The following is a 22,119-nucleotide window of genomic DNA, read 5'->3' on the forward strand; positions in this document are numbered from 1 at the left end:
CAGCTCGGCTTCTGCGGGTGGCTGAGCTTCTAATGGCTCCCTGCGTTCTTGTCTTTTCCTCTCCAAACCTTCCGTCCTTTTCCCCCTTCTGGGGTGGATGGGCGCTGTCATTGCTTCTACCTTCGAGACAGATTGATGAAAAGTCTGGACCATCGACTCCTTTCCTCTCTTTGGTTCCGTGTCTCTCTCTGTCTGTGTCCCTCTCTTTTCCCTTCTCGATTCAGTCTGTGTCTTCCTCTTTCTCTCTCGTGTGTGGATGGATGGATGCTAGGAATGCACATGTATATGATTAGATGAGGGTTATGTTTTAGGGATAGGTTAGAGGGAGAGAAAGGCTTTAGGTCGGAGTTGGTCATGGGGGAAGGGTCAAGGGTGGTGGTGGTGTTTCTTGGAATCTGAGTGCTGTGCATTCTTCGTCTCTTTCCATATGAACCCCTTCTCAGATACACCACTTGCAAGGAGTCTCTCATGTTCCGTTTCCTATCTTTTGCATTTCTGAATGCTTAGCTTCTCTGTTGTGAAGAGGTTCCATTGGATGGAAACCCATTGGCGTACTTCGTTTTCCTCTTTCCCTTACTTGAAGAGACCCATTTCTACCTCCGCCCAGCAAATGGCAAGGAGACTCTGATGTTACGGAGCCTTTGACCTACGCTTCTTTCTAGCTATCTCATGACATCAGTCTTTAGGGTGAGGTTTTTCCCCGATATTGAGGTGGTGTGAGATCAAAACCAATAGCGTTCTTCAGATGTAGCTGTCTGGTTTTCCCATGGACATTTATTGAAGAGGCTTTCTTGTTCCCATTTGGATATTCTCCCCTTTTGTGTCAGAGATGAGTTGACCATGGATGCCGTGGTTTGTTTCTGGACCCTCAACTTTATTCCATCGATCTGGATCTGTGTGTGTTGTTGTATTCCCAATAGCATACTGTCCTGCTGCTGCCGCTGCGCCTAAGTCACTTCAGTCGTGTCTGACTCTGCGCGACCCCATGGCCTGCAGCCTACCAGGCTCCTCCGTCCAGGGCGTTTTCCAGGCAAGAGTACTGGAGTGGGTCGCCATCGCCTTCTCCGATACTCTCCTGAGGATCCTAGTTTGGTCGTCTAATTTCCTTTCACACAACCTTGGATGTCCGTATCGGGGCTTTTTCGTCGGATTGTATTGACAATTTAGGCTCTTTTCTGTTTCCGTACCCCTTTTGCAATTCTTTGTTCGGTGCGAAAATGCATTGGCCTTTTGGGACGAATAGCATCGAAGCTGTGGATTGCCTTGTGGGGCTGTGACATCATTTTCCCAATAGGAATTCTTTCAAGCCCTGAGCACAGCTTCTCTTTCCAGTGGTTGGTGTGGGCTTGATCTTCCTTCTTCCATCTCTCGCCGTTTTGTGAGAACAGGTCCTTCCTTCCCTTCTGGGTTAGATGGACTCGTGGGTATCACTTCAGTGAATGGCATTGTCAGTGGGGGTGATAATTCCCTTCTCATTGGAAGACTTTGCTGTGAGTATTAGAAATGCAAGTGATTTCTCTTCCCCTTCCTCCCTGTCCATCTCTCAGAGCCACCGGGAAACAGAGGCCTCATCCAGGGTCACACAGGCCTGAGGGAGTGCAACTAGACTGTTGTTTCTTCAGGCCCTCAGTGCTGGACATCATCCGGGATACTCTGTGTGTGTCTTCCTCAGTCTGCTGTCCCTTCAGACCTTTCCCTAGTTTTCACAGGCTTGACGTGTTGGTGTTCTTTGTCTGTTTGGAGACACATCCTTGAGAAGCTTTGTGTTTCCACTCATTCGTCTCGCGATGTATGACCTGTCTTTTGCTTTTGTAATGAGGTCTTTCCCACAGTAGATATCTTTGATTTTGCAAAGTCCACTGTATTCTCTGGGTTGTTTTGTGGGCTGCCTTTTTGTTTTGTGTGTGAAGACTCAAAGCACGTGTCCGGTTTCTGCTCATTGTTCTTCTAGATTTGTGACAAGTTTTCATGGAAACTTTGTCTAGGGATAACTGGAAGTGAACTCGGTGTAAGGTGTCAAGTCTCCATCTCCATTCATGTCATGCCCTGCAGTTTCCAATTCCCTGTTCCTGAGTGGTTTTGGAGACCTTGTGGGAAGTTTGGTTGCATCGGAGTTTGCGTTTCCACCTTGAGTAGATTCCCACTGTTCTGCCCTCAGGGACACTGTCAAGGGGGAGTGAGGAGCAGCCTGCACTTCCAGCAGTGACCACACGGTGGGGCGAGTGCTGCTCTCCCCTCTGGGAGCCCCAGGCCACAGGCATCCCAGTGAGGAGCCAGCTCTGTGCTCAGCTGAAAGGAGTTAGTCTCTCAGGAGCCTCTGAGCCCTTGCCTTTGGATCACCCAGGGTGGGCATTTGCTGTGACAGAAAAAAATTGCCCTGAATTCCATGGACGGAAGAGCCTGGCTGTGTAGAGTTCGTGAGTTGCCGTGAATCAGACACAACTGAGGACACAAAAATTCAATAGACTAAAGCACTTTTTGGGGGTGGGGGAGTGAAAGTGGGTGATGTGGGGTTTTTTCTCTTATATAATAGCCGAGGGAAATCTAGTTTAAACCTAAATTCACATAGATGGGAAAGGTATAGCTCTCCGTCACCCTATTAAAAAAAAAAAAAAGTCTTAACTTTTCTGAAAGCTTATTTAGTAGCTTCCTTGAGCAGTTCATTGTGAAGGATTTTTTTTTTTTTCTGTGACATTGGCCTCATTAAAAAGTACGGTTTGCCTTTACTGGATAATTTTGTTCATTGGTTTGTTAGGGAATCTTGGTAATATTTGAGTTTCCTGGGGAGTATGGTCACATGACCTGGCCCTGGCCAATCGGTGAGTTCCACCTCCCTGGCCACTGTGATTGGCTCCGGACTGGGGCAGTGCCCAATCGGGGCCCGGGGCCGGGCCTCACGTTGGAAGCCAGGGGAAGACGAGCTCTCGTCCTGCTGGGGTAGGGGAAGGGGTGGGGCCGGGGGAGGTCAGGCTCCAGCAGTGGGAGGGGCTTGAGGTCCGCCTGCGGCAGTTGGTGACCTTCCTGCTCCCCTCAGGGCAGAGCCGCCGGCCTGAGAATGAGGGCGCTGCTGAGCCCAGGGGCTGAGATGGCCCGCTGCTGCTGTGGTCCCAGAGCTCCACCCGAGACCTGAGGGAGGCCGTCTGCCCGTGAGTCCTCTCCCGCTTGTCTGTCAGCTTGTTTGAACCATGCTGGATTTTCTGCCCAGCTGGCTAAGGGGAGTCCCTGGAAATGCAAGGGTGTGGGTTTTGGCAGACTTCAGGGAAGACATGCCAGATGAGCCTGGGAGACTCCAGCTTAATCTGGATTCAGGAGATATCTCTTCGGGCCAGCTAGTAATTGTAGGATAAGCCTAATGAGTCTTCACAGGATGAAGAGAGTAACGTGCCAAGGTAGCAATCGATGTCCTCATTCGAGAGGATGAAGCTGGTGCTCAGAGAAGGGGGGAACTTGGCCAGAGCAAGGAGGTGTGCACCCAGACAGAACCCCCAGATCCGGCCATTTGAGCTCAGGGAGGCCACTGCTGTGGCTTGTCCCTGTAGCAGGCGCCGAGGCACGCAGCCCACCCTGATTCCTGCAGGGGCCTGACTTGGGAAGTGCCATCTGGTAGCTTTGAGACTCACCAAACCAAATTGCACTGGAGAGAGGAAGGACACCTTCCTTCATCCACCCCCCACCCCCGCCGGATTCCCACATACCCTGACCCCTTTCTCTTGATTTCGGAGCCATTTCCAGAGTCCCGCTCATATGACCTCATTCGAAGTGCACTGTGGACGAGCTGCCATCTGCAGCTGCTACCACAGCAGCCAAGGGCTTTAGCTCCCGAGTACCTCCCTTCCTTTGGAACTTGGGGGCCCTCTACTCCCCACTTGCACACCACAGACCTTTGCTGAGGATTGTGGGGACCCTCACTCAGTTTGCAGCACGTTGTAGCCATCCCTGTCCTCTCAATACCTCCCTTGCCACTCAGCTTGTGAGCCCCTTTGGAGCAGCGTGGCCCACCTGGCTGCAACGGAAGAGACACAGCTGACAGTGAAACAACAGCTTAGATCTGACAGCCGGAAAGCTCTGTCAAAAGGGACCTCCCTCTTCACACCGTAGAGGCTGTAGGAGCCGCCAGGCTTTCGGAACCAGTGCTGGGGCCAAAATGACCCCACAGCCGTTTTCCTTCCTGGGGAGGGTTCTGGCTCGAGTGGGAATGGCTCAAGTCTCCTAAGGTTCTGAAAGCCCACTGTGTGCAGATTCACGGTACACAGAGAGGAGAAGGTGGAGTCCTGCCCTGGAGGTGGTCACAGCTCACGGATGAGCCAGGCAGGCAGGCAGGCAGGCAGGCAGGGCATGAGAACACCTGAGCTGCCTTCATGAGTGAATGGTGTGGGAGCAGAGGAAGAGAAGCCGGTCTGCTCCCTCATGTGGTGCCCAGGGCAGGTTGTCCCCAGAGGAAACCCTTACGACGGTGAGGACTCTCACTGCTGTTTCCCAAGGGGTTCCGTCGGTGCGTGTCTTCCCCGGAGCGGTCAGGCCGTCTCTAAAGTACACTGGCCATGGGCATTGCCTCTCCTTGGAACTTCCCACGTGTTTCTCTTTTTTATGGAACAGTGATTTTTCTAGAGGGGTTCTGGGCCACAAGGTTGTTGGGTCATTTTCTAGCCTTCTGTCGTGAAGAACGCTTTCCTGGGCGTTGGGGTGGTTTGTTGTTCCAGCTCCCTTTCTTGGCTTCTTTTGGGAGCTGGTGCAACAAGAGGAGCTCAGCCTCTGCCTTCTGGCTGAGATGTCACCCTTCAAACAGCAATGCCTGCCTGGAGATAATGATGGCATTTGCCAAAAGGGCTTCGTTTGGCACATGATATCTTGAAAGGACGTACACCGTCCTGTCAGCTATCAAAGGCTAGTTCAAATGACATAAAAATGAGAACTCTCCAATGGAGTCTTACAGTAGGTGGAGAGTCCGAAAGAAACTCCTTCAGTCATTTCACTGAGAGTCATTGATTGGGGACACCAAGAATATAGGAAGGAATGCAGAAAGAAAAGATGAAATTGTGTTCAGGATCGGGGGGAGGGATGAACAGGGCGTGCTTGCCTTGAATCCAGGCTTTGTTGGGGGGTGGGGCATAAAGATCAAACGGGTCTGAAACCACAAAGTGGTGATGGTAACACAGTATCACCAGAGTTACACAACAGTGTTCCCAAATTGCAACAATGATGAAAAAGTTTACTAACTTAACCAACAAGTTCCCAACTTAACCAACAAAAATACAGGAAACCATACAAAAAATAAAACATCACCAGAAAGGTGGAAACAAACCAAATGCAAAGCAGTTCAGGGGAAAGGAACTCCATGTCCCCTGGGGGCAGACCGAGTTGACAGCGTCCACGGTGAGCCGACAGGGATGGAGGCGGCAGAGCCGACCGCTCCCCTGGACGTGGTGTTTCCGGCAAGGGCTCTGGGTCTCTGTCCAGAGCGGGGGCTCGTTCTTCCTGCAGGGGTGGGTGAGTCATCGTCGGCGTCTGGGTGTTGCGCGGGAGCCAGGGCAGGCTCTCCCTGCCGAGGCGGTGACTCCTCCTCTGCCTCGGGTTCTCCTGCCAAAGCCCGAGCAGGTACAGGTGCACGTGGAGGTGGAGGTTCTGGCTGAGGGGGTGGGACATCAGTGCCTGGGGCTGGGGGTCCTGCAGGCACGGAGATCCGATCTGCCCGGTGTGCTGGCCAGAACCCAGCTGGCCTGGTGTCTCTGCGAGGGCAAGTCTCGGTTCTCCATCTGCCCTCGGTGGATCCCTGGGTCCTGCACCTGGAGCCACCACCTCTGTAGGGACAGGTCTGGGAAGTGGAGCCTGGTTCCAGTTGGAGGCCAGTGCTAGAGCTGGGGGAGAAGCAAAGTTTGCCCACAGGCCAGCCTTGGCATGTGCGTATCCCGGGACAGAAAGCTTCCAAGAGATTCCCAAAGAATACCCAGGGTCGGATGTCTTTTGGGACTGAAGTGTGCAAGATGGGGGTGGGGGTGTGAGGCCAGCGCTTGCTGCAGGCCCAGCAGCATCTTTCGGGGACTCGTCCCTGTGTAGCTCAGCACCCCCTCCCCACACACTCCCGTGCACCAGCCCCAGCGTCCTCACCTCTGTGCTCTGGCGTGCTGGGCTCCAGGTCCTCCTGCTGCCTCAGAGGCTGGGGTTCTCGGGACTCTGGGTCGGAGCCGGGTGTGCTGAGCTCCGTGGCAGCCTCAGACTGGGCCGCCGGGTGTATCCTGTGTGGTGTCTCGGCAGCAGGCCTTCCCCGACTCCGCTTCGCCCCCGGTGGGGCTGATGCCTCCGTGGGCACGCTCACCTGGAGCCTGCACTGGGCCTCAGGGGCGGGGGGGTGGTGCTCCGACCCCTCCCTCCGGGAGGTGGACGGGGTGTCCCCGTCCTCGGCCTCATCACGTGGGAAGCTCTGCAACGACAGTGACCGTCAGCCAGCCATGCTGGGACTTTTCCGAGCTGGGCCTGGCCAGTGGAGCCGCTGCTTCTGCCTGCTCGAACTTCTCTTCCCAGAAGGGTCAGAGACGTGTGTCTGCTCAGATCCCCACCCGGGAGGAAAGAGACCCACCTGAGGGTGTGAGGCCAGCCTGGGCGGCCGGCGCTGCCCGCACTCTCCCCATCCCAGCCAGCCTGCTCTCCCCTGGGGTGTGGACACAACTTGCCCGCAGGCTTCTGACCCCACATCCGCCTGGGCTTCCTTGAGGGAGACACACCCCGAGAAACCCGCATCCACACACACAGGCAAAGGACCCGGTGTTTCCGGGTGGCATGGGAGAGGTGGGCTGGCCCGGCCTGGGGCTCCCCGTGTTACCTTTCTGTTTCTCCGGGCAAAGGGCCAGAGGCCTCTCGGGGGTGCCCTGAGCCAACGTCGACAGGGTGCCCACGCACACTGCCTGTGAGCTCTCCTGAGGCCCCGGCCTCTGGGCAGGGGCAAACAGCAGAACATCCTGGCAGCAAGTGATCTGGCTGGGGGCTCCTCTCCGCTCTGGAGGCCTGGATACACGGGTTGCGGGTTCTGTTGGGTTCTGTTGCCGGCAGCTGACATCATTTCCTGGGGTTCGTGCTGAGGTCCCTTCCCCAAAACTTCCCAAGGGAATCTCTGGGTTTCTGACTGCTCGACCACCCCCCTTAGGCCATGTGCAGGCACAGTGACAGCCACACAGCCCAGCCCACAGCCCTGGGGAGGCCTGGGTGCAGCCAGGGCCTGAGCTCCGAGGACCCCGCTGCTCTCAGACCAGGCTCCTTCTTCTCATAAGTGGTGTGGCCCTGGACAAGCGTATGCCCCTCAGGGTTTCCCCAGTCTCTCCATCTGCAGAGTGGGGGTCATTCTCCCATCTGCTTCCTAGGTCTGTCGGCCTACGAGCAGCTCCATGCCTTTCCACCTGGGGCCGATATCACGTGGAGCTTGTGTGCTGAGACTTCAGAAAGAAAGACTCCATCCAGGGCTGACACAGCACAGAATGGGGCAGAACGAGGCCTGGATGCGCCGTGGTACCCAGGAAAAGGCACTCCCCCTCCTGAGTGTTTTGAGACCCCGCATCCAAGTTGGAGGACCGAAAGGAAGACTCGAAGGTCTCCCTCTCTTATAGAAAAGAGTAGCCAACTTTCTGGTCCTCTGTTTCCATTGAGATTCTGTTCAAGTGTCCCAGCTCGGCTTCTGCGGGTGGCTGAGCTTCTAATGGCTCCCTGCGTTCTTGTCTTTTCCTCTCCAAACCTTCCGTCCTTTTCCCCCTTCTGGGGTGGATGGGCGCTGTCATTGCTTCTACCTTCGAGACAGATTGATGAAAAGTCTGGACCATCGACTCCTTTCCTCTCTTTGGTTCCGTGTCTCTCTCTGTCTGTGTCCCTCTCTTTTCCCTTCTCGATTCAGTCTGTGTCTTCCTCTTTCTCTCTCGTGTGTGGATGGATGGATGCTAGGAATGCACATGTATATGATTAGATGAGGGTTATGTTTTAGGGATAGGTTAGAGGGAGAGAAAGGCTTTAGGTCGGAGTTGGTCATGGGGGAAGGGTCAAGGGTGGTGGTGGTGTTTCTTGGAATCTGAGTGCTGTGCATTCTTCGTCTCTTTCCATATGAACCCCTTCTCAGATACACCACTTGCAAGGAGTCTCTCATGTTCCGTTTCCTATCTTTTGCATTTCTGAATGCTTAGCTTCTCTGTTGTGAAGAGGTTCCATTGGATGGAAACCCATTGGCGTACTTCGTTTTCCTCTTTCCCTTACTTGAAGAGACCCATTTCTACCTCCGCCCAGCAAATGGCAAGGAGACTCTGATGTTACGGAGCCTTTGACCTACGCTTCTTTCTAGCTATCTCATGACATCAGTCTTTAGGGTGAGGTTTTTCCCCGATATTGAGGTGGTGTGAGATCAAAACCAATAGCGTTCTTCAGATGTAGCTGTCTGGTTTTCCCATGGACATTTATTGAAGAGGCTTTCTTGTTCCCATTTGGATATTCTCCCCTTTTGTGTCAGAGATGAGTTGACCATGGATGCCGTGGTTTGTTTCTGGACCCTCAACTTTATTCCATCGATCTGGATCTGTGTGTGTTGTTGTATTCCCAATAGCATACTGTCCTGCTGCTGCCGCTGCGCCTAAGTCACTTCAGTCGTGTCTGACTCTGCGCGACCCCATGGCCTGCAGCCTACCAGGCTCCTCCGTCCAGGGCGTTTTCCAGGCAAGAGTACTGGAGTGGGTCGCCATCGCCTTCTCCGATACTCTCCTGAGGATCCTAGTTTGGTCGTCTAATTTCCTTTCACACAACCTTGGATGTCCGTATCGGGGCTTTTTCGTCGGATTGTATTGACAATTTAGGCTCTTTTCTGTTTCCGTACCCCTTTTGCAATTCTTTGTTCGGTGCGAAAATGCATTGGCCTTTTGGGAGGAATAGCATCGAAGCTGTGGATTGCCTTGTGGGGCTGTGACATCATTTTCCCAATAGGAATTCTTTCAAGCCCTGAGCACAGCTTCTCTTTCCAGTGGTTGGTGTGGGCTTGATCTTCCTTCTTCCATCTCTCGCCGTTTTGTGAGAACAGGTCCTTCCTTCCCTTCTGGGTTAGATGGACTCGTGGGTATCACTTCAGTGAATGGCATTGTCAGTGGGGGTGATAATTCCCTTCTCATTGGAAGACTTTGCTGTGAGTATTAGAAATGCAAGTGATTTCTCTTCCCCTTCCTCCCTGTCCATCTCTCAGAGCCACCGGGAAACAGAGGCCTCATCCAGGGTCACACAGGCCTGAGGGAGTGCAACTAGACTGTTGTTTCTTCAGGCCCTCAGTGCTGGACATCATCCGGGATACTCTGTGTGTGTCTTCCTCAGTCTGCTGTCCCTTCAGACCTTTCCCTAGTTTTCACAGGCTTGACGTGTTGGTGTTCTTTGTCTGTTTGGAGACACATCCTTGAGAAGCTTTGTGTTTCCACTCATTCGTCTCGCGATGTATGACCTGTCTTTTGCTTTTGTAATGAGGTCTTTCCCACAGTAGATATCTTTGATTTTGCAAAGTCCACTGTATTCTCTGGGTTGTTTTGTGGGCTGCCTTTTTGTTTTGTGTGTGAAGACTCAAAGCACGTGTCCGGTTTCTGCTCATTGTTCTTCTAGATTTGTGACAAGTTTTCATGGAAACTTTGTCTAGGGATAACTGGAAGTGAACTCGGTGTAAGGTGTCAAGTCTCCATCTCCATTCATGTCATGCCCTGCAGTTTCCAATTCCCTGTTCCTGAGTGGTTTTGGAGACCTTGTGGGAAGTTTGGTTGCATCGGAGTTTGCGTTTCCACCTTGAGTAGATTCCCACTGTTCTGCCCTCAGGGACACTGTCAAGGGGGAGTGAGGAGCAGCCTGCACTTCCAGCAGTGACCACACGGTGGGGCGAGTGCTGCTCTCCCCTCTGGGAGCCCCAGGCCACAGGCATCCCAGTGAGGAGCCAGCTCTGTGCTCAGCTGAAAGGAGTTAGTCTCTCAGGAGCCTCTGAGCCCTTGCCTTTGGATCACCCAGGGTGGGCATTTGCTGTGACAGAAAAAATTGCCCTGAATTCCATGGACGGAAGAGCCTGGCTGTGTAGAGTTCGTGAGTTGCCGTGAATCAGACACAACTGAGGACACAAAAATTCAATAGACTAAAACACTTTTTGGGGGTGGGGGGAGTGAAAGGGGGTGATGTGGGGTTTTTTGTCTTATATAATAGCCGAGGGAAATCTAGTTTAAACCTAAATTCACATAGATGGGAAAGGTATAGCTCTCCGTCACCCTATTAAAAAAAAAAAAAAAGTCTTAACTTTTCTGAAAGCTTATTTAGTAGCTTCCTTGAGCAGTTCATTGTGAAGGATTTTTTTTTTTTTCTGTGACATTGGCCTCATTAAAAAGTACGGTTTGCCTTTACTGGATAATTTTGTTCATTGGTTTGTTAGGGAATCTTGGTAATATTTGAGTTTCCTGGGGAGTATGGTCACATGACCTGGCCCTGGCCAATCGGTGCGTTCCACCTCCCTGGCCACTGTGATTGGCTCCGGACTGGGGCAGTGCCCAATCGGGGCCCGGGGCCGGGCCTCACGTTGGAAGCCAGGGGAAGACGAGCTCTCGTCCTGCTGGGGTAGGGGAAGGGGTGGGGCCGGGGGAGGTCAGGCTCCAGCAGTGGGAGGGGCTTGAGGTCCGCCTACGGCAGTTGGTGACCTTCCTGCTCCCCTCAGGGCAGAGCCGCCGGCCTGAGAATGAGGGCGCTGCTGAGCCCAGGGGCTGGGATGGCCCGCTGCTGCTGTGGTCCCAGAGCTCCACCCGAGACCTGAGGGAGGCCGTCTGCCCGTGAGTCCTCTCCCGCTTGTCTGTCAGCTTGTTTGAACCATGCTGGGTTTTCTGCCCAGCTGGCTAAGGGGAGTCCCTGGAAATGCAAGGGTGTGGGTTTTGGCAGACTTCAGGGAAGACATGCCAGATGAGCCTGGGAGACTCCAGCTTAATCTGGATTCAGGAGATATCTCTTCGGGCCAGCTAGTAATTGTAGGATAAGCCTAATGAGTCTTCACAGGATGAAGAGAGTAACGTGCCAAGGTAGCAATCGATGTCCTCATTCGAGAGGATGAAGCTGGTGCTCAGAGAAGGGGGGAACTTGGCCAGAGCAAGGAGGTGTGCACCCAGACAGAACCCCCAGATCCGGCCATTTGAGCTCAGGGAGGCCACTGGTGTGGCTTGTCCCTGTGGCAGGGGCCGAGGCACGCAGCCCACCCTGATTCCTGCAGGGGCCTGACTTGGGAAGTGCCATCTGGTAGCTTTGAGACTCACCAAACCAAATTGCACTGGAGAGAGGAAGGACACCTTCCTTCATCCACCCCCCACCCCCGCCGGATTCCCACATACCCTGACCCCTTTCTCTTGATTTCGGAGCCATTTCCAGAGTCCCGCTCATATGACCTCATTCGAAGTGCACTGTGGACGAGCTGCCATCTGCAGCTGCTACCACAGCAGCCAAGGGCTTTAGCTCCCGAGTACCTCCCTTCCTTTGGAACTTGGGGGCCCTCTACTCCCCACTTGCACACCACAGACCTTTGCTGAGGATTGTGGGGACCCTCACTCAGTTTGCAGCACGTTGTAGCCATCCCTGTCCTCTCAATACCTCCCTTGCCACTCAGCTTGTGAGCCCCTTTGGAGCAGCGTGGCCCACCTGGCTGCAACGGAAGAGACACAGCTGACAGTGAAACAACAGCTTAGATCTGACAGCCGGAAAGCTCTGTCAAAAGGGACCTCCCTCTTCACACCGTAGAGGCTGTAGGAGCCGCCAGGCTTTCGGAACCAGTGCTGGGGCCAAAATGACCCCACAGCCGTTTTCCTTCCTGGGGAGGGTTCTGGCTCGAGTGGGAATGGCTCAAGTCTCCTAAGGTTCTGAAAGCCCACTGTGTGCAGATTCACGGTACACAGAGAGGAGAAGGTGGAGTCCTGCCCTGGAGGTGGTCACAGCTCACGGATGAGCCAGGCAGGCAGGCAGGCAGGCAGGCAGGGCATGAGAACACCTGAGCTGCCTTCATGAGTGAATGGTGTGGGAGCAGAGGAAGAGAAGCCGGTCTGCTCCCTCATGTGGTGCCCAGGGCAGGTTGTCCCCAGAGGAAACCCTTACGACGGTGAGGACTCTCACTGCTGTTTCCCAAGGGGTTCCGTCGGTGCGTGTCTTCCCCGGAGCGGTCAGGCCGTCTCTAAAGTACACTGGCCATGGGCATTGCCTCTCCTTGGAACTTCCCACGTGTTTCTCTTTTTTATGGAACAGTGATTTTTCTAGAGGGGTTCTGGGCCACAAGGTTGTTGGGTCATTTTCTAGCCTTCTGTCGTGAAGAACGCTTTCCTGGGCGTTGGGGTGGTTTGTTGTTCCAGCTCCCTTTCTTGGCTTCTTTTGGGAGCTGGTGCAACAAGAGGAGCTCAGCCTCTGCCTTCTGGCTGAGATGTCACCCTTCAAACAGCAATGCCTGCCTGGAGATAATGTTGGCATTTGCCAAAAGGGCTTCGTTTGGCACATGATATCTTGAAAGGACGTACACCGTCCTGTCAGCTATCAAAGGCTAGTTCAAATGACATAAAAATGAGAACTCTCCAATGGAGTCTTACAGTAGGTGGAGAGTCCGAAAGAAACTCCTTCAGTCATTTCACTGAGAGTCATTGATTGGGGACACCAAGAATATAGGAAGGAATGCAGAAAGAAAAGATGAAATTGTGTTCAGGATCGGGGGGAGGGATGAACAGGGCGTGCTTGCCTTGAATCCAGGCTTTGTTGGGGGGTGGGGCATAAAGATCAAACGGGTCTGAAACCACAAAGTGGTGATGGTAACACAGTATCACCAGAGTTACACAACAGTGTTCCCAAATTGCAACAATGATGAAAAAGTTTACTAACTTAACCAACAAGTTCCCAACTTAACCAACAAAAATACAGGAAACCATACAAAAAATAAAACATCACCAGAAAGGTGGAAACAAACCAAATGCAAAGCAGTTCAGGGGAAAGGAACTCCATGTCCCCTGGGGGCAGACCGAGTTGACAGCGTCCACGGTGAGCCGACAGGGATGGAGGCGGCAGAGCCGACCGCTCCCCTGGACGTGGTGTTTCCGGCAAGGGCTCTGGGTCTCTGTCCAGAGCGGGGGCTCGTTCTTCCTGCAGGGGTGGGTGAGTCATCGTCGGCGTCTGGGTGTTGCGCGGGAGCCAGGGCAGGCTCTCCCTGCCGAGGCGGTGACTCCTCCTCTGCCTCGGGTTCTCCTGCCAAAGCCCGAGCAGGTACAGGTGCACGTGGAGGTGGAGGTTCTGGCTGAGGGGGTGGGACATCAGTGCCTGGGGCTGGGGGTCCTGCAGGCACGGAGATCCGATCTGCCCGGTGTGCTGGCCAGAACCCAGCTGGCCTGGTGTCTCTGCGAGGGCAAGTCTCGGTTCTCCATCTGCCCTCGGTGGATCCCTGGGTCCTGCACCTGGAGCCACCACCTCTGTAGGGACAGGTCTGGGAAGTGGAGCCTGGTTCCAGTTGGAGGCCAGTGCTAGAGCTGGGGGAGAAGCAAAGTTTGCCCACAGGCCAGCCTTGGCATGTGCGTATCCCGGGACAGAAAGCTTCCAAGAGATTCCCAAAGAATACCCAGGGTCGGATGTCTTTTGGGACTGAAGTGTGCAAGATGGGGGTGGGGGTGTGAGGCCAGCGCTTGCTGCAGGCCCAGCAGCATCTTTCGGGGACTCGTCCCTGTGTAGCTCAGCACCCCCTCCCCACACACTCCCGTGCACCAGCCCCAGCGTCCTCACCTCTGTGCTCTGGCGTGCTGGGCTCCAGGTCCTCCTGCTGCCTCAGAGGCTGGGGTTCTCGGGACTCTGGGTCGGAGCCGGGTGTGCTGAGCTCCGTGGCAGCCTCAGACTGGGCCGCCGGGTGTATCCTGTGTGGTGTCTCGGCAGCAGGCCTTCCCCGCCTCCGCTTCGCCCCCGGTGGGGCTGATGCCTCCGTGGGCACGCTCACCTGGAGCCTGCACTGGGCCTCAGGGGCGGGGGGGTGGTGCTCCGACCCCTCCCTCCAGGAGGTGGACGGGGTGTCCCCGTCCTCGGCCTCATCACGTGGGAAGCTCTGCAACGACAGTGACCGTCAGCCAGCCATGCTGGGACTTTTCCGAGCTGGGCCTGGCCAGTGGAGCCGCTGCTTCTGCCTGCTCGAACTTCTCTTCCCAGAAGGGTCAGAGACGTGTGTCTGCTCAGATCCCCACCCGGGAGGAAAGAGACCCACCTGAGGGTGTGAGGCCAGCCTGGGCGGCCGGCGCTGCCCGCACTCTCCCCATCCCACCCAGCCTGCTCTCCCCTGGGGTGTGGACACAACTTGCCCGCAGGCTTCTGACCCCACATCCGCCTGGGCTTCCTTGAGGGAGACACACCCCGAGAAACCCGCATCCACACACACAGGCAAAGGACCCGGTGTTTCCGGGTGGCATGGGAGAGGTGGGCTGGCCCGGCCTGGGGCTCCCCGTGTTACCTTTCTGTTTCTCCGGGCAAAGGGCCAGAGGCCTCTCGGGGGTGCCCTGAGCCAACGTCGACAGGGTGCCCACGCACACTGCCTGTGAGCTCTCCTGAGGCCCCGGCCTCTGGGCAGGGGCAAACAGCAGAACATCCTGGCAGCAAGTGATCTGGCTGGGGGCTCCTTTCCGCTCTGGAGGCCTGGATACCCGGGTTGCGGGTTCTGTTGGGTTCTGTTGCCGGCAGGTGACATCATTTCCTGGGGTTCGTGCTGAGGTCCCTTCCCCAAAACTTCCCAAGGGAATCTCTGGGTTTCTGACTGCTCGACCACCCCCCTTAGGCCATGTGCAGGCACAGTGACAGCCACACAGCCCAGCCCACAGCCCTGGGGAGGCCTGGGTGCAGCCAGGGCCTGAGCTCCGAGGACCCCGCTGCTCTCAGACCAGGCTCCTTCTTCTCATAAGTGGTGTGGCCCTGGACAAGCGTATGCCCCTCAGGGTTTCCCCAGTCTCTCCATCTGCAGAGTGGGGGTCATTCTCCCATCTGCTTCCTAGGTCTGTCGGCCTACGAGCAGCTCCATGCCTTTCCACCTGGGGCCGATATCACGTGGAGCTTGTGCGCTGAGACTTCAGAAAGAAAGACTCCATCCAGGGCTGACACAGCACAGAATGGGGCAGAACGAGGCCTGGATGCGCCGTGGTACCCAGGAAAAGGCACTCCCCCTCCTGAGTGTTTTGAGACCCCGCATCCAAGTTGGAGGACCGAAAGGAAGACTCGAAGGTCTCCCTCTCTTATAGAAAAGAGTAGCCAACTTTCTGGTCCTCTGTTTCCATTGAGATTCTGTTCAAGTGTCCCAGCTCGGCTTCCGCGGGTGGCTGAGCTTCTAATGGCTCCCTGCGTTCTTGTCTTTTCCTCTCCAAACCTTCCGTCCTTTTCCCCCTTCTGGGGTGGATGGGCGCTGTCATTGCTTCTACCTTCGAGACAGATTGATGAAAAGTCTGGACCGTCGACTCCTTTCCTCTCTTTGGTTCCGTGTCTCTCTCTGTCTGTGTCCCTCTCTTTTCCCTTCTCGATTCAGTCTGTGTCTTCCTCTTTCTCTCTCGTGTGTGGATGGATAGATGCTAGGAATGCACATGTATATGATTCGATGAGGGTTATGTTTTAGGGATAGGTTAGAGGGAGAGAAAGGCTTTAGGTCGGAGTTGGTCATGGAGGAAGGGTCAAGGGTGGTGGTGGTGTTTCTTGGAATCTGAGTGCTGTGCATTCTTCGTCTCTTTCCATATGAACCCCTTCTCAGATACACCACTTGCAAGGAGTCTCTCATGTTCCGTTTCCCATCTTTTGCATTTCTGAATGCTTAGCTTCTCTGTTGTGAAGAGGTTCCATTGGATGGAAACCCATTGGCGTACTTCGTTTTCCTCTTTCCCTTACTTGAAGAGACCCATTTCTACCTCCGCCCAGCAAATGGCAAGGAGACTCTGATGTTAAGGAGCCTTTGACCTACGCTTCTTTCTAGCTGTCTCATGTCATCAGTCTTTAGGGTGAGGTTTTTCCCCGATATTGAGGTGGTGTGAGATCAAAACCAATAGCGTTCTTCAAATGTAGCTGTCTGGTTTTTCCATGGACATTTATTGAAGAGGCTTTCTTGTTCCCATTTGGATATTCTCCCCTTTTGTGTCAGAGATGAGTTGACCATGGATGCCGTGGTTTGTTTCTGGACCCTCAACTTTATTCCATCGATCTGGATCTGTGTGTGTTGTTGTATTCCCAATAGCATACTCTCCTGCTGCTGCCGCTGCGCCTAAGTCACTTCAGTCGTGTCTGACTCTGCGCGACCCCATGGCCTGCAGCCTACCAGGCTCCTCCGTCCAGGGCGTTTTCCAGGCAAGAGTACTGCAGTGGGTCGCCATCGCCTTCTACGATACTCTCCTGAGGATCCTAGTTTGGTCGTCTAATTTCCTTTCACACAACCTTGGATGTCCGTATCGGGGCTTTTTCGTCGGATTGTATTGACAATTTAGGCTCTTTTCTGTTTCCGTACCCCTTTTGCAATTCTTTGTTCGGTGCGAAAATGCATTGGCCTTTTGGGAGGAATAGCATCGAAGCTGTGGATTGCCTTGTGGGGCTGTGACATCATTTTCCCAATAGGAATTCTTTCAAGCCCTGAGCACAGCTTCTCTTTCCAGTGGTTGGTGTGGGCTTGATCTTCCTTCTTCCATCTCTCGCCGTTTTGTGAGAACAGGTCCTTCCTTCCCTTCTGGGTTAGATGGACTCGTGGGTATCACTTCAGTGAATGGCATTGTCAGTGGGGGTGATAATTCCCTTCTCATTGGAAGACTTTGCTGTGAGTATTAGAAATGCAAGTGATTTCTCTTCCCCTTCCTCCCTGTCCATCTCTCAGAGCCACCGGGAAACAGAGGCCTCATCCAGGGTCACACAGGCCTGAGGGAGTGCAACTAGACTGTTGTTTCTTCAGGCCCTCAGTGCTGGACATCATCCGGGATACTCTGTGTGTGTCTTCCTCAGTCTGCTGTCCCTTCAGACCTTTCCCTAGTTTTCACAGGCTTGTCGTGTTGGTGTTCTTTGTCTGTTTGGAGACACATCCTTGAGAAGCTTTGTGTTTCCACTCATTCGTCTCGCGATGTATGACCTGTCTTTTGCTTTTGTAATGAGGTCTTTCCCACAGTAGATATCTTTGATTTTGCAAAGTCCACTGTATTCTCTGGGTTGTTTTGTGGGCTGCCTTTTTGTTTTGTGTGTGAAGACTCAAAGCACGTGTCCGGTTTCTGCTCATTGTTCTTCTAGATTTGTGACAAGTTTTCATGGAAACTTTGTCTAGGGATAACTGGAAGTGAACTCGGTGTAAGGTGTCAAGTCTCCATCTCCATTCATGTCATGCCCTGCAGTTTCCAATTCCCTGTTCCTGAGTGGTTTTGGAGACCTTGTGGGAAGTTTGGTTGCATCGGAGTTTGCGTTTCCACCTTGAGTAGATTCCCACTGTTCTGCCCTCAGGGACACTGTCAAGGGGGAGTGAGGAGCAGCCTGCACTTCCAGCAGTGACCACACGGTGGGGCGAGTGCTGCTCTCCCCTCTGGGAGCCCCAGGCCACAGGCATCCCAGTGAGGAGCCAGCTCTGTGCTCAGCTGAAAGGAGTTAGTCTCTCAGGAGCCTCTGAGCCCTTGCCTTTGGATCACCCAGGGTGGGCATTTGCTGTGACAGAAAAAAATTGCCCTGAATTCCATGGACGGAAGAGCCTGGCTGTGTAGAGTTCGTGAGTTGCCGTGAATCAGACACAACTGAGGACACAAAAATTCAATAGACTAAAACACTTTTTGGGGGTGGGGGGAGTGAAAGGGGGTGATGTGGGGTTTTTTGTCTTATATAATAGCCGAGGGAAATCTAGTTTAAACCTAAATTCACATAGATGGGAAAGGTATAGCTCTCCGTCACCCTATTAAAAAAAAAAAAAAAAGTCTTAACTTTTCTGAAAGCTTATTTAGTAGCTTCCTTGAGCAGTTCATTGTGAAGGATTTTTTTTTTTTTCTGTGACATTGGCCTCATTAAAAGTATGGTTTGCCTTTACTGGATAATTTTGTTCATTGGTTTGTTAGGGAATCTTGGTAATATTTGAGTTTCCTGGGGAGTATGGTCACATGACCTGGCCCTGGGCAATCGGTGCGTTCCACCTCCCTGGCCACTGTGATTGGCTCCGGACTGGGGCAGTGCCCAATCGGGGCCCGGGGCCGGGCCTCACGTTGGAAGCCAGGGGAAGACGAGCTCTCGTCCTGCTGGGGTAGGGGAAGGGGTGGGGCCGGGGGAGGTCAGGCTCCAGCAGTGGGAGGGGCTTGAGGTCCGCCTACGGCAGTTGGTGACCTTCCTGCTCCCCTCAGGGCAGAGCCGCCGGCCTGAGAATGAGGGCGCTGCTGAGCCCAGGGGCTGGGATGGCCCGCTGCTGCTGTGGTCCCAGAGCTCCACCCGAGACCTGAGGGAGGCCGTCTGCCCGTGAGTCCTCTCCCGCTTGTCTGTCAGCTTGTTTGAACCATGCTGGGTTTTCTGCCCAGCTGGCTAAGGGGAGTCCCTGGAAATGCAAGGGTGTGGGTTTTGGCAGACTTCAGGGAAGACATGCCAGATGAGCCTGGGAGACTCCAGCTTAATCTGGATTCAGGAGATATCTCTTCGGGCCAGCTAGTAATTGTAGGATAAGCCTAATGAGTCTTCACAGGATGAAGAGAGTAACGTGCCAAGGTAGCAATCGATGTCCTCATTCGAGAGGATGAAGCTGGTGCTCAGAGAAGGGGGGAACTTGGCCAGAGCAAGGAGGTGTGCACCCAGACAGAACCCCCAGATCCGGCCATTTGAGCTCAGGGAGGCCACTGGTGTGGCTTGTCCCTGTGGTAGGCGCCGAGGCACGCAGCCCACCCTGATTCCTGCGGGGGCCTGACTTGGGAAGTGCCATCTGGTAGCTTTGAGACTCACCAAACCAAATTGCACTGGAGAGAGGAAGGACACCTTCCTTCATCCACCCCCCACCCCCGCCGGATTCCCACATACCCTGACCCCTTTCTCTTGATTTCGGAGCCATTTCCAGAGTCCCGCTCATATGACCTCATTCGAAGTGCACTGTGGACGAGCTGCCATCTGCAGCTGCTACCACAGCAGCCAAGGGCTTTAGCTCCCGAGTACCTCCCTTCCTTTGGAACTTGGGGGCCCTCTACTCCCCACTTGCACACCACAGACCTTTGCTGAGGATTGTGGGGACCCTCACTCAGTTTGCAGCACGTTGTAGCCATCCCTGTCCTCTCAATACCTCCCTTGCCACTCAGCTTGTGAGCCCCTTTGGAGCAGCGTGGCCCACCTGGCTGCAACGGAAGAGACACAGCTGACAGTGAAACAACAGCTTAGATCTGACAGCCGGAAAGCTCTGTCAAAAGGGACCTCCCTCTTCACACCGTAGAGGCTGTAGGAGCCGCCAGGCTTTCGGAACCAGTGCTGGGGCCAAAATGACCCCACAGCCGTTTTCCTTCCTGGGGAGGGTTCTGGCTCGAGTGGGAATGGCTCAAGTCTCCTAAGGTTCTGAAAGCCCACTGTGTGCAGATTCACGGTACACAGAGAGGAGAAGGTGGAGTCCTGCCCTGGAGGTGGTCACAGCTCACGGATGAGCCAGGCAGGCAGGCAGGCAGGCAGGCAGGGCATGAGAACACCTGAGCTGCCTTCATGAGTGAATGGTGTGGGAGCAGAGGAAGAGAAGCCGGTCTGCTCCCTCATGTGGTGCCCAGGGCAGGTTGTCCCCAGAGGAAACCCTTACGACGGTGAGGACTCTCACTGCTGTTTCCCAAGGGGTTCCGTCGGTGCGTGTCTTCCCCGGAGCGGTCAGGCCGTCTCTAAAGTACACTGGCCATGGGCATTGCCTCTCCTTGGAACTTCCCACGTGTTTCTCTTTTTTATGGAACAGTGATTTTTCTAGAGGGGTTCTGGGCCACAAGGTTGTTGGGTCATTTTCTAGCCTTCTGTCGTGAAGAACGCTTTCCTGGGCGTTGGGGTGGTTTGTTGTTCCAGCTCCCTTTCTTGGCTTCTTTTGGGAGCTGGTGCAACAAGAGGAGCTCAGCCTCTGCCTTCTGGCTGAGATGTCACCCTTCAAACAGCAATGCCTGCCTGGAGATAATGATGGCATTTGCCAAAAGGGCTTCGTTTGGCACATGATATCTTGAAAGGACGTACACCGTCCTGTCAGCTATCAAAGGCTAGTTCAAATGACATAAAAATGAGAACTCTCCAATGGAGTCTTACAGTAGGTGGAGAGTCCGAAAGAAACTCCTTCAGTCATTTCACTGAGAGTCATTGATTGGGGACACCAAGAATATAGGAAGGAATGCAGAAAGAAAAGATGAAATTGTGTTCAGGATCGGGGGGAGGGATGAACAGGGCGTGCTTGCCTTGAATCCAGGCTTTGTTGGGGGGTGGGGCATAAAGATCAAACGGGTCTGAAACCACAAAGTGGTGATGGTAACACAGTATCACCAGAGTTACACAACAGTGTTCCCAAATTGCAACAATGATGAAAAAGTTTACTAACTTAACCAACAAGTTCCCAACTTAACCAACAAAAATACAGGAAACCATACAAAAAATAAAACATCACCAGAAAGGTGGAAACAAACCAAATGCAAAGCAGTTCAGGGGAAAGGAACTCCATGTCCCCTGGGGGCAGACCGAGTTGACAGCGTCCACGGTGAGCCGACAGGGATGGAGGCGGCAGAGCCGACCGCTCCCCTGGACGTGGTGTTTCCGGCAAGGGCTCTGGGTCTCTGTCCAGAGCGGGGGCTCGTTCTTCCTGCAGGGGTGGGTGAGTCATCGTCGGCGTCTGGGTGTTGCGCGGGAGCCAGGGCAGGCTCTCCCTGCCGAGGCGGTGACTCCTCCTCTGCCTCGGGTTCTCCTGCCAAAGCCCGAGCAGGTACAGGTGCACGTGGAGGTGGAGGTTCTGGCTGAGGGGGTGGGACATCAGTGCCTGGGGCTGGGGGTCCTGCAGGCACGGAGATCCGATCTGCCCGGTGTGCTGGCCAGAACCCAGCTGGCCTGGTGTCTCTGCGAGGGCAAGTCTCGGTTCTCCATCTGCCCTCGGTGGATCCCTGGGTCCTGCACCTGGAGCCACCACCTCTGTAGGGACAGGTCTGGGAAGTGGAGCCTGGTTCCAGTTGGAGGCCAGTGCTAGAGCTGGGGGAGAAGCAAAGTTTGCCCACAGGCCAGCCTTGGCATGTGCGTATCCCGGGACAGAAAGCTTCCAAGAGATTCCCAAAGAATACCCAGGGTCGGATGTCTTTTGGGACTGAAGTGTGCAAGATGGGGGTGGGGGTGTGAGGCCAGCGCTTGCTGCAGGCCCAGCAGCATCTTTCGGGGACTCGTCCCTGTGTAGCTCAGCACCCCCTCCCCACACACTCCCGTGCACCAGCCCCAGCGTCCTCACCTCTGTGCTCTGGCGTGCTGGGCTCCAGGTCCTCCTGCTGCCTCAGAGGCTGGGGTTCTCGGGACTCTGGGTCGGAGCCGGGTGTGCTGAGCTCCGTGGCAGCCTCAGACTGGGCCGCCGGGTGTATCCTGTGTGGTGTCTCGGCAGCAGGCCTTCCCCGCCTCCGCTTCGCCCCCGGTGGGGCTGATGCCTCCGTGGGCACGCTCACCTGGAGCCTGCACTGGGCCTCAGGGGCGGGGGGGTGGTGCTCCGACCCCTCCCTCCGGGAGGTGGACGGGGTGTCCCCGTCCTCGGCCTCATCACGTGGGAAGCTCTGCAACGACAGTGACCGTCAGCCAGCCATGCTGGGACTTTTCCGAGCTGGGCCTGGCCAGTGGAGCCGCTGCTTCTGCCTGCTCGAACTTCTCTTCCCAGAAGGGTCAGAGACGTGTGTCTGCTCAGATCCCCACCCGGGAGGAAAGAGACCCACCTGAGGGTGTGAGGCCAGCCTGGGCGGCCGGCGCTGCCCGCACTCTCCCCATCCCAGCCAGCCTGCTCTCCCCTGGGGTGTGGACACAACTTGCCCGCAGGCTTCTGACCCCACATCCGCCTGGGCTTCCTTGAGGGAGACACACCCCGAGAAACCCGCATCCACACACACAGGCAAAGGACCCGGTGTTTCCGGGTGGCATGGGAGAGGTGGGCTGGCCCGGCCTGGGGCTCCCCGT

The 22,119-nt window shown here is 54.8% G+C and overlaps 1 long non-coding RNA gene across 1 annotated transcript in view; it reads left to right on the forward strand.

Moving 5' to 3' along the window:
• The window catches only part of LOC145530002 (uncharacterized), a 1,493,464-nt gene that overhangs the window by 134,338 nt on the left and 1,337,007 nt on the right, over positions 1-22,119 (forward strand). The window contains exons 19-21 of the long non-coding RNA XR_014071397.1: positions 3,035-3,146; positions 10,688-10,799; positions 18,342-18,453. This is a non-coding gene — a long non-coding RNA (uncharacterized LOC145530002). The remainder of the gene's footprint in view (positions 1-3,034; positions 3,147-10,687; positions 10,800-18,341; positions 18,454-22,119) is intronic.

The sequence above is a fragment of the Giraffa tippelskirchi genome, chromosome 12 (genome assembly GCF_054371585.1).
Source record: "Giraffa tippelskirchi isolate mGirTip1 chromosome 12, T2T-mGirTip1v1.2.pri, whole genome shotgun sequence".
Taxonomy (NCBI): domain Eukaryota; kingdom Metazoa; phylum Chordata; class Mammalia; order Artiodactyla; family Giraffidae; genus Giraffa; species Giraffa tippelskirchi.